The 14,606-nt window shown below is 47.9% G+C and overlaps 1 pseudogene across 1 annotated transcript; it reads right to left on the bottom strand.

Moving 5' to 3' along the window:
- Nucleotides 1-2,415: 2,415 nt before the first annotated feature.
- On the bottom strand, nt 2,416-6,080 carry LOC311444613 (protocadherin gamma-A5 pseudogene; annotated as a pseudogene). Its single transcript has one exon. The product of its transcript is annotated as a protocadherin gamma-A5 pseudogene (transcript).
- Between the last annotated feature and the right edge of the window lie 8,526 nt (nt 6,081-14,606).

Raw genomic sequence — 14,606 nt, 5'->3', positions numbered from 1 at the left:
AAACAAGCAGAGAAAGGACCACCAGCACTTCTACAACTTCTCACACAAAATTCCCCCAACACGTCAAATCAAACCTTCATAACTTCAATGCATTTCTTTCACCATCAGAATTTGCAAGCAAATCTCACCAAAGGAAAAGTTCAACAAAAGCTTTCCCAATCTCACTCACCAGGTACAAGCACACCTTCAAAGTATACCATGAAGGGAGCTACATTTCTCTGCAAGTATCTAAAGCCTCCTAAAAAGGGATAAGTGACAGAGAGGATTCTTTCTGCAACAAAGACTGGGTCTTCGTAAATACAGCAGTAACAAAATGTCCCTCTGCTTTAAGCGTAATTGTTGTTCCACAGAGACATGCCTCATCTACTTATAACATTGAGCTTCTATTTCTTCCCATTATATACAAAATTTTGTCTCCCAATGGCCGTATGGACCTTCACAAAAAATTAAATATTTGCTACAATTCAAATGTCGCATTTGCAAATGTAAAAGCCCTAGCCAGAAAAGGAAAATATGAAGCACAACCTCCCTGGGAATATGGACCTGAAAATGCAATTATAGCTTTGAAGAAACTCTTTGGCACAAAGTTACAATAAATAGGAGTGAAGTAATGAGGATTCTCACAGGTACTATAAGCCGTAATACGCAGGCATCATCACACCACACGCACAGTTTTTCTGCAAAGCATTTTATTACCAGAGAATTAAAGTTACTGTTCAGGGCAAGAAAACCAGGATAAAATGGTGCATAAATGCTGCAGGAATTGGCACAAATTAGATAGTCAAACCTTTGACTGAACGATATCACTGCTGAGCTACTGGTTTTCCACAGTCAAAAAACAAAAACAAATAAAAAACCAACAATGCAATAAAATGAAAAACACTCAAATCAAAATTCCACTCACCATCTTTGCTCTGCATTCACAGCATTCATTTGTACCACTCACAACATCCAAGTTCTAGCCATATGGTGGCCACTGGCAAGAGCATTTCATCCAGTGACATTTTTAGGAAAATGAGGATATTAAAGACTGTCCTGACAGCACTAAACACTCACATTGGGAATGCAAACCACTCTCACAGTCCCATTAATCAGAACAGATCTTCCAGTCTTTTCAGGGGTCTCCAGCGTTTTGTCATTGACAACAAACAAAGCAAAAATGTGGAAAGCACAGAAAAGGAACAAGAAAACCGGACAAGAATCCAATCTCAAACTTCAAGCAACATTTTCAATCCTAGTCAAATATTATGCAGCACAAATTAAAGCCTAAAAAGACATGTTACCCAGGCCATTATTCCACCACACACACTGAAACAGCAGCACAGAAGAATATAAAGACATTTCTCTGCTCAACCCATCTTCATGCAGCAAGAGAACAGTTGCACAGAGTAGAAAGGAAAAGCAGCTAAGTGAAACATGAGGTCCTTGAATATTGTTTCAAGACCATCCCAATCCACTAAAACAGTGTGCTAAACAAAAACATTCTCAATCATTAATAGAATTCATTATTGGAATTTGCTGTTACTGAGAATAGTGAGTGCTGAATGGGTTAATGGAAAGATGCATCTTGCCTTCCAGATATTCTAACACGGAAAGGAAAATTCCACCTATTACCTGCCCAGAGTGAGGCCCATGAAAGCATATCACATTTCCTCAACACAGCTATGCTGTTACTCATAATCAGCCTACCCAGGTAGACAAAAGACTAGGAAAAGATAAAATCAGAGAAGCAAAAAAAGCATTCAAAGAAAAAGTGTGGTAGAGAAATTCACAGGAAAGATGGCATGGTCTTCTCTGCATTCAGATAAATACCTGCCCAGAGCACCAAGAAATGGCTCAGGTCTTAAGTCTTCCTCTGCACTGTACAGTACGGACATCATAGCAAGACAAGGTCATCAACTCTCTTCAGTTTTTCCATGCTGTGCCTTGCTTATCTCAAATGAGAATGAAACTATAAATGTAAATGGCTTACTATGGGGCCTTATCTCACGACAAGTCTTTTGAGTAACTGGTTTCCCTTATACACATCTTGTCTCAAGATGGCTTATAAGACGTTGTCAAGGGAGAGAAGGATTTCCTGCAATAGAAACTTTGCATTTTCAAGTGTAAAAATCCTCTCAAAAACGGGAAGCAAAACCTTCATTGAAACAAATGCTTAAAAATTGAATTACAACTAAGAAGAAACGCTACAGAATGTAGCGTTTGTACAGAACATTTTGGCATCAGAGGATTAGCGTTGCCTTTCAGGAAACCAAAACCAGGATCAAATGGTCAAAAATGCTGCAGGCATTCTCAAAATTATAAAATGAAACATAATATATGCTACAAAAATTGCCAATCACAATAAAATCGTACGACTGCCCTAACTATATCGCCACTTATCAGACATTCATTTCAAAGTCAGAACCAGCGTCCCAACACCACTCCTATACATTTACAGCATTCAGTTGCACCACTCTCAATATTCTCCTTCCAAATGTATCTCAACAGCTAATAAGGGCTTATCATTCTGGGACATCGTAAGGGGAAGCAGAACACCAAGGGAAAGGCAATGAGCAGGAAGGGAGGCAAGCACCGAGACGGAGGGCGTCGGGGTGTCCAGAGGGACTGACTCACCGGGAGGGCGTCGGGCGGTGCGCCGCGGGCGCCGGCAGCGTCTTCCCCGAGCAGCGGCGCGGCCTTGTCGGGCGCCGGCCGCGCCGGGAGGGTGTTGCAGCAGCTGTCGGCCGCCCAGCGCCGCTGGCTCTTGCGCGAGTCGGCGGTGAGCGACACCTCGTGCGAGTAGGAGTGCAGGAAGGCGCGGACGCCGTCGATGCCCACGAAGTGCGAGGCCGGCACGCCGCGCAAGGCGCCGCTGGCCGGCGGCAGCAGCTGCGAGCGGCGCCAGCGCCGCAGGCGCAGCGCCAGCAGCAGCAGCAGGAAGGCGACGAAGAGGCACGACACGGCCGCCACGGCCAGCACCAGCCAGCGCGTCAGGCTGCCGCCGGGCTCGGCCGGCGCCGCCGCGCTGCCCAGCTCCGACAGCAGCTCGGCCACGCTCTCGGCCAGCACCACCGTCAGCGTGGCCGTGGCCGACAGCGCCGGCCGGCCCTGGTCCTTCACCACCACCACCAGGCTGTGCCTGGGCGCGTCGCGGGCCAGCGGCGAGCGCGCCGTGCGCACCTCGCCGCTGTGCAGCCCCACGCGGAACAGCCCCGGCTCCGTCGCCTTGGCCAGCTCGTAGGACAGCCACGCGTTCTGCCCCGCGTCCGCGTCCACCGCCACCACCTTGGCCACCAGCGCGCCGGGCTCCGCCGAGCGCGGCGCCAGCTCCACGCCCGTCCAGCCCGCGCCCGACGCCGCCGCCGCCGCCGCCGGCGGGTACAGCACCTGCGGCGCGTTGTCGTTCTCGTCCACGATCAGCAGCCGCACCGACACGTTGCTGCTCAGCGCCGGCGCGCCGCCGTCCTCCGCCCGCACCCACAGCCCCACCTCGCGCACCTCCTCGTAGTCGAACGAGCGCAGCGCGTACAGCGCGCCCGTCTCCGCCTGCACCGACACGTAGGACGACAGCGGCGCGCCCCGCACGCGCCCCTCCGCCAGCCGGTAGCGCACGCGCGCGTTCTGCCCCCAGTCCGCGTCCCACGCCCGCACCGTCAGCACCAGCGCGCCCTCGGCGTTGTTCTCGGGCAGACGGGCGCTGTAGCGCGCCTCCGCGAACACCGGCGCGTTGTCGTTCACGTCCAGCACGCGCAGCGCCAGCACCGCGCTGCTGCGCAGCGACGGCGACCCGCCGTCCGACGCCCACACCGTCACGTTGTACTCCGACACCTCCTCCCGGTCCAGCTCCCGCGCCGTCACCACGCTGTAGTAATTGTCCAGCGCCCGCTTCAGGCGGAACGGGACGCTCTCCTCGATGCTGCACCGCACCTCGCCGTTGGCGCCCGAGTCGCGGTCCTGCACGTGCAGCAGGGCCACCACCGTCCCCGAAGGCGCGTCCTCCGAGATCTCGCTCAGCGCCGACGACACAGTCAACTCGGGCGCGTTATCATTTACGTCGGTCACCGAGATCGAGACTGTAGCTGTGTCGGAAAGGCCACCGCCGTCATGGGCTTGCACCTCCATTTCGTAGGAGTCGCCTTCCTCGAAGTCCAGGCTCCTCAACAGCCTGATCGATCCCGTCTCGGGATCTAGGTCAAGTACCTTCAAAGCTTTCGTGGAAATTTCTTTAAAGGAGTATTTCACGTTAGCGTTGATTCCCTCGTCAGCGTCGGTGGCCGTGAGGGTGAGGAGCGTGGAGCCCACGGGCACGTCCTCGGGCACGCGCACAGCGTACACCGCCTGGCTGAACACGGGCGCGTTGTCGTTGGCGTCCAGCACAGACACGCGGATGTGCGCCGTGCCCGTCCGTGCCGGCTCACCGCCGTCGCTCGCCCTCAGCACCAGCTCGTGAAACGCCGCCTCCTCCCGGTCCAGCGCCTTGGCCAGCACCAGCTCGGGACGCTTCTCGCCGTCGGCTCCCGCCTGCACGGACAGCGAGAAGTGCTCGTCGCCGCTCAGCTCGTAGCTCTGCAGGGAATTCACTCCCACGTCCGGGTCGTGAGCCTTAGAGAGGGAAAACCGGGACCCAGGAGCAGTTATCTCGCTCATTCTCAGTTCCTTTTCTGCTTCTCCGAACCTGGGCGCGTTGTCGTTAATGTCCGTGATTTCCACTTCTATCCTGTAAACTTTCATCTCGCCCTCCACAATCACCTCACAGCGCAGCACGCATCGCTGCACGCCCTCGCACAGCTGCTCTCTGTCTAGCCTCGCTGCCGTCACCAGGTGGCCGCTGTTCGCATGCAGAGAGAAATACCGCGTCCTACCTCGGTCCAGGATACGGGCGCCGCTGTCGCGGATCGTCGCCAGCTGCAGCGCCAGGTCCTTGGCCACGTCGCCCACGAAAGAGCCCTTGGGCAGCTCCTCGGGCACCGAGTAGCGCAGCTGCCCCCACGCCGCCTCCCACGCCGCCACCAACACGCAGCACAGCAGCGCTCGCTGCCTCCGGCCCCAGCGCCCTTCTGTCCCAGTGCACATCTCCGCTACGGCCCCGTCACCACCGGACGCTCGCCGAGAACTCCCCGCCGCCGCCCCTACTCTTCTTCTCTGGCTCCGGATCAGTTTGTCGCTCCCGCTTCGTTTTCCTTTTCCGGCTCCGGCCTCGCCGCGGCCCGCTCTCGCCGTCCCCTCCGCCTCGTTGCCCCACGGCTCTGCACTGCGGGGCCGCTCGCAGCCCGCACGGCCGCCGACACAGCGAGCGAGCGGGCGAGTCGGGCCGCAGCGGGCGGAGCTGGCTGCAGCGCTCCGCTCCTTCCCCTCCTCTCCTCCGTGGTGAACAGCGGCGCCCGCAGCCTCCGCCCGGCACTGCACGCACGGCTCACAGCGAGCGCCGCCGCCCTGCCTCTTCCACGGAAACCTTCGGTGCCCGCGGACGCGGCCCCACGGCACATTCCCCTGCGACATGGCCCAGATCCGGTGCCTTTGTCTCCGCAACACTTTATCTTCTTCGAATATAAGAATATCGAATGCATTCTGGTCTTCAAGACCGTCATGAGCAGAGGGTTCCTCAGGAATTCTTTCACCGCTTGGCAAGTAGAATTATTCGTATTAATTTGACCTCTAAATAGTTTTTAGACTTATCTCAATATTGCAGAAGTACCACGTCCTCCATGAGTTCCAAACTTTATTTTTGCCACCATTCTGGACTGAAACTTTCCTCAGGTCTTCAGCAATGTATGACCATGTAAATTCAATGTTCAAATGTAATTTGTGTTGTTGTTCCTATGTCAGTAACCAATATGAAACTGTTCCCCCTGTAAGAGTGCAGCATCAAGGAACCAGCAGCTTCCTGACTAGGCTGTGCACCCAATTCCACATCCCTGCTATTGAGAAAAAGTCTGGGCACTATCCACTAGCAGTCCCCCCCTACTATAACTGCAGTATTGGAGAGCACAACAGCTGAAGATTCCTGTTTATACTTTCATTCACTTAAATGGATTTCCAGAAAAATGCCTACCCATACAGAAAAAGAGAACTCACTTTGCATTCAATGTGGAGGTAGCAGAGACCTACAGGAGATGACTATGGTATTGTATATGCAAGTGTAAAACGAAACAAATACTTGGGATCAGTAGTTATGAAAGTACATCCATTTGAAAAAAAAAAAAAAAAAAAAAAAAAAAAAAAAGGAAGAAAATTCTCCAGCAGTAAGCATCAATCATATTTTCATCATGACATCATACAGACTGGCAGGTTCTCTGTTGCCAGTCTTCCAGGAGATGAGAACATTCCACAGGTATCTGGCATTGGCCAGAAGCACTCCACACCTGTTTGTACCACTTTCCTCTGTGTAACCATCGTCCCATTGGAGGATCATACATAATGGGTCTATGCATTGCTTCAATACCTCCTGATATCATTGAAGGCAGCAATGGGTAGGAAATCATTTCTGTCCTTTACACAGCTTCCTTCCTGCAAAGCAGTAGTTCGTCTCTCTCGGTTCTTTCTGATTCTAAACATAAGGAAACAAAAACTTCCAGCGGACCTATGTGAAGCAAACATTTCGCTACAGGTAGGAAATCACACCTATCTTCTCTGCAATTTCCTTCCTGCAATATACTAGGTCATCTCTCTCGGCCAGGATACCTGCTTCCACAACACCCTTCTGCTCTTCTTTCTCTTCACCTTGTGTCACATGGTGGTGACTCCAGATGCACCTTTTCATCTCAAAGACCTGCCCAATATAGGCTCTTTTTGCCAAATATTTTATTCTCAGCAAAGCATCATTGCCTCTAAGGACAGGGATACCATGATCAGAACAGAAATGGTGCAGACCTTGGCATCAGGTATGGAACTAAAGCGTTCCTCATTCAAAGCCACAATGACCCAACAATTTTCCTGACTCTAAACCTGCTTCAGCCTGTGTATTCTACAGTCACACACTTTATTTGCACCTTGGACAACATGCAACTTCTTGACATATCTCAGACAAGAAAGAACAGGTCATAACAAGTCACTGATATTTTATTGAAAGAGCAATATATCAAAGTATTTCTCTCCACATGGAAACATTCAAGGTCTGGAAGGAAACTGCTTCCACAGTCCTGCAGTTCTAACCTATCTTCCAGTCCTCTTAGGATTCTCTGCCACACTGAAGTACAGTTGAGACAGCAGCAGTAAATAAGGCAAAAATATATATATATATATATATATATATATATATATATTGAAAACTAAAGATGTAAAGGACATCACTGTAACTATACAGACATCCTTTTTTGATCTGCCCTAACATTATGTACAGTGAATTTCAAAAGATGCACCTGCAACACTCAGGACAACTATAAAGATGTTGTGAGGCTGTGCAGGAAGACAATTGGAAGGTCTGAAGCACAACAAGAGCTAAATCTGGCTACTGCTCTTAAAGACAATTAACAGGCTTAATAAATAGATAGAAAAGGAGGACTAAGTAGAATTCCTTATTGGATGTGAGGAGAAACATACTGACAAGAGATCATTAATGCCTTTTTGGCCTCAGTTTTTAGAAGCAAGACCATTATTTCTCTGGGTATCCCGTCCTCTGACCACCTGGTAGACAGGGACAGGGAGTGGAATGATGGCTCATAATCCATAAGGAAATGATAAATGACCTATGAAGGCACTTAGACATATGCAAGTCTATGGGTCCATGAGGGATCTACCCGAGGGTACTGAGGGAGCTGGTGGAAGTACCCACCAAGCCACTTTCCATCATTTATCAGTATTCTTAGATATTGGGAAAGGTCCTAACCAATAGCTGGCTAGCAAATGTATGCCCATCTACAGGATGTTCTGGAAGGAGGATCCAGGGAACTACAGGCATGTCAGTCTGACTTCAGTGCTAGGAAAGCTCATGGAGCTGATTAACTTGAATGCCATCACTTGGCACTTACAGGACAACTGGGCAATCAGGCCCAATCAGCATGAGTTTATCAAAGGCAGGTCTTCCTTGATGAACATGATCTCCTTCTATGACAAGGTGACATGACAGTGGGTGAGGAAAAGGCTGTGGATTTAGTCTACCTTGACTTCACTAAGGCTTTTGAACACTCTTTCCTGCAGATTTCTCCTGGAGAAACTGACTGCTCGTGGCTTGGACAGGTGTACGCTTCGTTGGCTTAAAAGGTGGCTGGGTGTGCAGGCATAAGGTGTTGAAGTGAATGGAGTTAAATCCAGTTTGAGGCTGGACACTTGTGCTGTTGCCCAGAGCTCAGTATAGGGGCCAATTCTCTTCAGTATCTTTATCAATATCTAGACGAGGGGATCAAGTGCACACTCTGCACGTTTTCAGATTACACAAAGTTAGTCATGAGTGTTGATCTGCTCAAGGGTAAAAAGGCCCTGCGAATGGATCTGGATAGGCTGGTCCAATGTGCCAAGTCCAGCAGTATGTGGTTCAATAAGGCTAGGTGATAGGACCCGTACTTGGGGCACAGAAATCCCATGCAATGCTTCAGGTGGGGGAAAGAGTGGCTGGAAAGCTGCCTAGGAGAAAGGAAACTAGGGGTGTTAGTCAAGAGCTGTCTGAATATGAGCCAGCAGTGTGCTCAGGTGGCCAGGAAGGCCTAAAGCATCCTGGCTTGTATCAGCAACAGTCTGGCCAGAGTAAAGTGATTGTCTCTCTGTACTTGGCTCTGGTGAGGCAGCACCTCAAATACTGCATTCAGTTTTGGGGCCCTCACTACAGGAAAGAAATCAAGGTGCTGGAGATGGTCCAAGGAAGGGTAACGGAGGTGTTGAAGGGTCAAGAGAACAAGTCTTATAAGGAGCGGCTGAGGGAGGGGTTTATGTTTTTTTTTTTTCTTCTTTTTTTAGCCTAGAGAAAAGGGGACTCAGAGAAGTCTTTATCATGATCTACACTTACCTTAAAGTAGAGCTTCAGCAAGGTGGGGATTGGCCTGTTTTCCTAGGCAGCACGTGATAAGAGGATGGGAGATGGTCTCAAATTGTGCCAGGGGAGATGATCTAATTATTAGATGATCTAATAAGTCCTTTTCAACCTAAGCGATTCCAGGATTCTATGAACACAGCTGTTGTCATAGCACGTATCTGCTAGCAAAGCCACTTCTAGCTCCATTCTTGAGAGGTCAATGTTCAAGGGTTCCTCTTTCCACCAAGAGACATCGACATATAAAGAATTCCCAAACTACTCCCAGCTGTTGTGATTGCCTTCCTTCTTCACGACAGCTAGAAGGACATCATCAAAGGACCAATTGCTGAGTGTGTTTCTTCATAATGTGCACAAGGACTACACCATGGACAGCTCCAAACATTTTTTTTTTCATCACATAAACACAACATAATAATTTTTTTTTTAAGAGAATAAATGGTATTCGGCTAGTTTATACACACAGACATTTTTCAGTATTCATAGCAGTAGAGCATGCAAGGCAATAGTAGGGAAGGAATTCCCCAGAAGACTCTCCCATGGTTCCCAAAAAAGCTCAATAATATTTCTCAGGTAAAACCTATTGAGCAGACAGACTTCAAAGTGCATAAACCACAGCTATGTGTGGAATGAAATAATGAAAACAGTCAGAGAAAAGAGCATCTATCCTTCTACAGCCCCTCACACAAAATCTCCCCAACATATTACCTCAAACCTTTCACAGCTTCATTGTTTTTCTTTCACCCCTGGAATTTGCAAGCAAATGTCACCAAAGGACAGGTTCAACAGACCATTTCCCAATACCAATCACTGCGTACAACCACACCATCAAGGTATACTAAGAAGGGAGGTACATTTCTCTGCAAGTTTCTAAAGCATACTAAAGAGATAAAGGGAAAGACAGAGAGGAGCCGTTCTCCAACAGACGCTGGGTCATCATAAATATATTTGTATATATTTCTCAACACACATATGCAACAAAATTTCAAGCAATGAAGCCATGACACAGCTGTTGCAATTGCATGTGCCAGCTACCAAAGGCTCTTAAATTCTCTAGAGATCAACGTTCACACATTCTTTCCTGCAACAGCCTTACAGACACAGTATACCTTGCATGGAATATTTATGATCCTCTTTCTGATCTTGATTACAGAAAAAGGGACATTTCTGTCCTGGGAAGATCTTCATGAAGTAAAAGATATAATGGGCAGACTATACAGAAAAAGCAGCCAAATGAAACATGGGGACACTAAGATTCTTTTGAAAACAACTTCAAACTGCTCATCAAGCACATGGGCTATTGGGATGATATACACTTACTACCTGTTAATCTAAAGTGTACACTTATTAAGAATAGTGAAAAAAAAAAAAAAAGGAAAACCTGCATGATACATGTCAGGGGAAGAAAAGAGTAACCACCTGGCAAGTGAAAAACAAAACAAAACTAAGAAAAACAAACAAACAACACCCGGTTATACCAGAGTCGAAGGCAAAACCTGCTCTCATCTCCTGCTTTCTGCATCAGGTGTAACGCTGGCAGCAGAGGCCACACTTGGCTCCCCTCAATGAGCAGCTACCCACAACCTGCTGCCTAACGAAGTTCTGCCTTGCCCAGCAGCAAACTTCCCCAGTCAGGAAGGAGAGTGGGGAGGAAAAGGCAAGGAGCAGGAAAAACAACTAGGAAAAAATGCTATACTCCAATGCAGATAGGGGTAGATTAATGAGGATTTTCACAGTTATTAAAAGGAATTATACTCAGAAATCATACCTGTACATACAATTTTTGTACAGAACATTTTAGTATCAGAGGATTAGCATTGCCTTTCAGGAAAGCAAAACCAGGATCAAATGGTGCAAAAATCCTGCAGGAATGCTCAAATTATGAAACCATACTTAATAAATGCTACAGAAACTGCCAGTCACAATAAAATCGTACCACTGCCCAAACAATATCACCACTAATCACACCTTCTTTTCAAATTCAGAACCAAGATCTCAACTTCACTCTACATTCAAAGCATTCAGTTCAACCACGCTCAATAATCACCTTCCAACTGTATCTCAACAGCTAATAAGGGCTTATAATTCAGGAACATTTTAAGGGGAACGACAGTGGGGACGGAAAGGCAATGAGCAGGAAGGGAGGCAAGCGCCGAGAGGGAGGGTGTCGGGGTGTCTGGGTGTACTACATTCCTGTGTGTAGCCAACGTTCCACCCAAGGATCACACGTAATAGTATGCAGTCCTTCAGGACCTCCTGCTATCACTTAAAGGCAGCAATGGGCAGGAAATTGTGCCTGTCTTCTCCACAATTTCCTTCCTGAAAAGCAGTAGCTCATCTCACTCAGTTATTTCTGATTCTAAACTTAAGGAAACAAAAACCTTCAACTGACCTACATGAGGCAAACATTTCACTACTTATGTAGACACAACTCTTCCTGGAGAAGTCATCTCCCAGAGCACTTGAAAGTCACTGACACCTCAAGCTGAATGCTCATGCAGCACCTTTGGACATCCAGAGGTCCCAGATTGAAGGCCTATGCAAAGAAGATAGTTATCCTCTTTAGGAACATGGAGGAAAGGGTCACAGTGAAACAGCCACAGACCTTGGCACTGCGCAAGGAATCAAAAGTTGCACGGCCATATGCCCAGCTGACTCTTTCGTCTTCCTTGCTAGAAGCCAGACTTCTGCCATTCCCCTGCATGAAAACCTCTTTCTTGGGCCATGGAAAGAGTTTTCTTTGGTCAACTAAGACAAGCAGGGACTGGAGCATCTGTACTGAAGTGACATAGAAACAATTTCTGCCATTCTTTGTCATCTGGGCAGTCTCCTCTCATCTGTTCCTTCCCTTCCAAAAGTCATCTTTGTGAGGAATGTTTTAACAATTCGTGTCCATAAAGAACAATTCTGTTTGAATCCTGTCTGCCTCTGGGCCCTGCACTGGCAATTTAATTCTTGAACCACAGATGCAGTGTGTCCCAGTCTCCCCCTCATTCTAGTCAATTTATCACTTCTTAAATTTATGAACCTGTTTGCTTTTGTTATTCCGGACTTCTGTTTCTAACACTGCTATAGATGTGTCTGTGAATGGCTGGGGAAGAATGTTTTAATTACTCGTGTGTCTGGGAGTTTCAGAACAACTGATAACAACTAGTGACTGTTATGGGATACTATGTGGATCTTTGGTATCTGGTTAGGGGGGGCCAAGAGATAAAGAGGAAGGAGAAAGAAGCTGAAGGGCGGCTGGGAGACAAGACTTGAAGAAGATGTTCCGTAAACTTGGTATGGTGCCCAGTAAGTACAAAGGTGGAGAGGAAGACTACGAGCCTTCAGCATGAAAGACCCCTAGAGACCCCCAGAAGAGACCCCAGAGGAGACTGCGCATGCTCCAGTAGGAGGGACTGCACCCCGGAAGCTAATTTTAATAATCTATTTTTTTTTAGAAGTAGTAATGAATATGCATTAGTCTAGGAGCATAAAAATCAGCTGCTTGATGTAACTGGTGTGCGTCCTGGTGGAGCGGAGACTCCCGGTGCAACCAGCGCTGTTTGCTTACCTCTATTCCTTTATATTCTTTCAATAAATCCTATTTTTTTATTTAATCCTAATTTGAATCCTGAGCCATTTATAACAATTTGGGGGCTCGTCCGGGATGGCTATAGTTCCTGAATTCTGATTTAATCTAGGAGAGGCGCCCCACCATTTGGTGGCTCCTGTTTGAGTCAGATCAGGACTAATGCCATCCTGAACCTGAATAAAGGTAAGCAAAGAATTTGATTTTTTTTGAGCTCCCTTGCCGGCTGTTTTTTGCCCGTAATTCTGCGCGCGAAGATCCGGACGAAGACGACAGGGTCGTTTGGATACCGTTCGGTTGGGTTCCGGTGTCCGGAATTGAACCGGATGAAGATGACAGTCGTTTGGATACCGTCTGGTTCGATCCCAGACGAAGACGCTTGTGGATACCGTCCGGTTGGACTCTGGACGAAGACGACTGATTCGTAAGATACCGTCCGGTTGGGTAAAGGTACGGTTGCCCGTGTTTGTGTTTGAGAGTGTAACTGAGACTTCTAAAGTCAGCGTGGAGGTCTTTTTGTTTTCTCACCAGTTCTAATCTCCTGTCGGGGGGGGCTGGGCTGGTGAATGGAGTGATACGTGGGTGGGTGATAGGTCCTAAACCCCCTGCAAGACACTCTCACTGGGGGCAACCAAGGGCTGTGGGAATTGCCACTAGTAAAATTCCCGGATGGGTCAGATAAAATCGAAGACCAAGGACCAGAAAGGGAGCAAATTACCAGATATATGACCAAAAAGTCCATTATGAATAATGATTAGAAATTGGAACAATAGGGGCCCCAGAAAATTAAAGAGTAAATTGAAAATGATCCAGTATTATATGATAGAATGACCAAAAGAACCCTTAAGACCCCATGTATTTTGATCCACGGAGGACGGGGTCTGTCAGGCTTTAAACATTAATAGTAGAATACCTGTGGATCCGGAAAAGAGCAAGCTGAAACAATGGAATTAGAAATTAGAGAGCAATTGATTAAGAATGAATATGTGCTGCATTTGTGCCTGTGCTGCACTTATACCACCAGATAACAGGAGCCTCTCGGACACCGAGAACCAGATCAAAAACAACCTCATGGTTCAGATTTTAATCAAGGGGTCTGAGATAAGGAGGACTGTTCACAAAGGGACAGGTTAGGAATATGTATATGTATAGGAATGTTCATGTATATGTAACTGTTTACTAGAGCAATTTGCCACGTTAGGCGTGCACGACTCTGGTGGGACTACCCGCCCCGTGCTGCATGGAACTGAGTAAACATACCTACTTTACAATCTTACTGATGGTGGAGTCAGCTTTCTGTGAGTCATTTTGGAGAGCCAGGCAGGAGACACTCTGCTCGGCTGCGGGATCAGCTGCAGCGCGGACGCCCCTAGGTGCACCCTGAGCGTTTTGCTCGGAGGGGACTCCACACTCGGCTGCTCACCGCAGGAGCAAAGATCTCCTGAAACTGCAAACGGTATGTTTTCGGCTGCTGGAGGGATACTAACTGGAGTGTTAATAATTGTATGTGTTTTTATGTATGTATTTTGTGTTGTATTTTGTGTTGAAATTTTGTATATTGTAATATTTGCATATTGTACGTATTTTGTGTTGAAAGTATTTGTGTAAGTGTAAGGGTTTGAAACAAAGTGTTACAAGTCACTTCACGAAGAACACAGTCAGAGACAATACTTATTTGGTTGGTTATCATTCTAAGTTATATTCCTGTGGTATGAATGAGATGTGCTGGAGGCCTCCGTGTGCGATTGTGCTGTGTGAGTGAGACGCAGTGTTGCTGCAAAGCGAGTGCAGAGTTCCGATCCGTGGTTCTGTACTCTCTGCAAGGGGAGTGGGCAGAGATGAACGAAGTGCTTGACAGACTGAAAAGAAGTGCTGTTTTATCCAAGTTTGAGTGGTGGTGCCTAATATATGGGCCCGGTGTATCTTGTGTATCTCGTGTATCCTATTTTTGCTCTTAAATGTTTTGACTGTGACAAGAAAAAGGCAGGAGCATGATCTGACTCTACTGGTGCTTTCGGCTGTGCTTCCTGCAACATATGAGGCCCGCACAGGCCGAGACCTGGACTCACTGAGACCTGAACAGGCCGA

Source organism: Aythya ferina (genome assembly GCF_964211825.1).
Source record: "Aythya ferina genome assembly, chromosome: 14".
Classification (NCBI taxonomy): domain Eukaryota; kingdom Metazoa; phylum Chordata; class Aves; order Anseriformes; family Anatidae; genus Aythya; species Aythya ferina.
This window is presented reverse-complemented; position numbering and strand designations above follow the sequence as displayed.